Source organism: Chinchilla lanigera, unplaced genomic scaffold (assembly GCF_000276665.1).
Source record: "Chinchilla lanigera isolate Chin_1 unplaced genomic scaffold, ChiLan1.0 scaffold00024, whole genome shotgun sequence".
In the NCBI taxonomy this organism is placed as follows: Eukaryota; Metazoa; Chordata; class Mammalia; order Rodentia; family Chinchillidae; genus Chinchilla; species Chinchilla lanigera.
This window is the reverse complement of record NW_004955425.1, coordinates 12,056,769-12,058,784: the sequence shown is the minus strand read 5'-3', so window position 1 is coordinate 12,058,784 and position 2,016 is coordinate 12,056,769.

Below are 2,016 nucleotides of genomic sequence, written 5' to 3'. Positions count from 1 at the left end.
AGGAGCCTGCGCCCGCCGCGCCCGCCCGCCGCCTGGCACACTGGGAAGTGTAGTCCGCCGCGCGAGGCCGGTCCCTCCCGCTGTCGCCCGGTCCGGGCAGCTTCCTGCAGCTGGAGTCCGCGGCGGAGGACCGACGAGCTCAGAGCTGCGGGCACGCTGAAAGCCACCCCTGAATTTTCAAGGGATTGTTCTTTATCCAGTAGAAACTGCAGTTTCTCTTGTTATTTCCACCTCTACAGACTTCACTGTCTTAAATACATAATTGCTTCAGTTTCCCACCCTTCCAACACATGCATGCAGTCACTCATGCCCATCATGACCCGTAGTCCTGATTTCAGGGCAAAGGCGCCTTCTCTGTCCAATGCACAACGCGCACCAGCCGCTCCTGCTTGGAACCCTGAATCCCGAGCTTCGTTCTCACCAGCTCCTGCCCTTCCCCAGGCAATGCCTTCCTTTCCTAGTCTGAGCGCACTTCCACTCCCTCGCTCTCCCTAAATCTGTGTGCTCATTAAAAGGTAGCTTCTGCCTGCAGCACCAGCAGAAGCCAGTTTCTCTAAGGTCACGGTTGAGCTTCGGATTACTAAATCCAGCTGACTGTCCTCCGCAGCCTTTGAACTGTTGGTGGGGGAGGCAACGTTTTGTGTTTGAGAAAACGCCCACCACCTCTGGCATCAGATGCACCACCCACCACGGCCCCAGGGCAGTTGGGTCTTCCACTTCTCCGATTCTTGCTTCTCTGCATTAGCTCTTTTCAAACGTTAGTGTCCTGAGCTCTAAGCTTGACCTCTAAGAGACAGATTCCATGCCGACCCGGCCCTGAAGCGTGGGGTCCAGCAAGGCCAATCAGCACGGGTTTTCTACAACTCACGAGTTCTGCTCTCTGAGCACCCCACCACCTTCTCCTTCCTTTTTCCAGTTCCCCTTTAGCTTCTCTTACACCTGACTTGGGCTTGTCGCAGTCCTTACTCAGCTGTATGATGCTCTTCCAGCAACTGCTCTTGCTGCTAAAGTGCCAGACCTTTTTTGTACCCTCTATCTGGTCTCCCCCAAGTAAAAGGGTCTCATGCGTGTAACTCGTCTTTTTACTCTAGGCTATGAATTGTTAGCTAATGAATACATCATGACTACTCTTAGGCTAGATTACCATCCATGGCCCAAGCGGCTTTGGAAAGTTTGGGTTTGGTTTGGTTTGGTTTTGTGTGGTGCTTGAGATGAACCCAGGGCCTCACACCTGTGAAGCACAGACTACTGCCAGGCTATATCCACATTCCAGCTGTGGAAAGTTGGGAAATACTTTTGGACCAAGGGCTTTCTGAAACACACCATTATAGAGAGACCTCCTGGTCCTCGTTGTGGCCCAGGAGGTTTACGTTTGTAATCCCATGGAAAAGGTATCGGAATTGTAATGAGTTAATTCCAATCTATCACTTCCAGTGCAACCTACAGCATAAACAAAGACACAATAACTTATCCAAAATGCTGGGGAGTCAGTGGTGTCCTGAGTCCGGCCACAATGATGGTTATCTAGAACAAAGGCCTTGACCCAAAGCCAAACCTGGGTTTTATTCATTCATGAAGAAGGGATTAGCTTGTGTGGCTTTGAGAATCGTGGGAAGTACGTGAGTGCCATGAATTGGGCTAGGTAGGAGGCCTGAAATCACCTCTGCGATATGCAGAGAGGATAGGCGGAAGGAGTAATCTGCATAGAACAATTGAGACAGTCTAATGTTTTGGGGTCTGTGCTTCAGCTCTGATGTGTGATCTTTCAAGCCCCAGGAATTCTTAGCCTCTCTCTCAAGGCTTGATCCCAACTGACAGCGTGGAGCACTGACTCACCATCCCGCCTCATGCAGGCTCACTCATGAGAACAACAAGGAGTCCAGGAAAACACGCCTGCCATCTTGAAAGACTACCATCAGCACATTGGCTAGACTGATATCCATTGCTTAAAGCCAGTTGAAGGGATAAGGAAAGGTCCCTAGCCAGCCGTGTACATATCAATACATGGAAATAGGG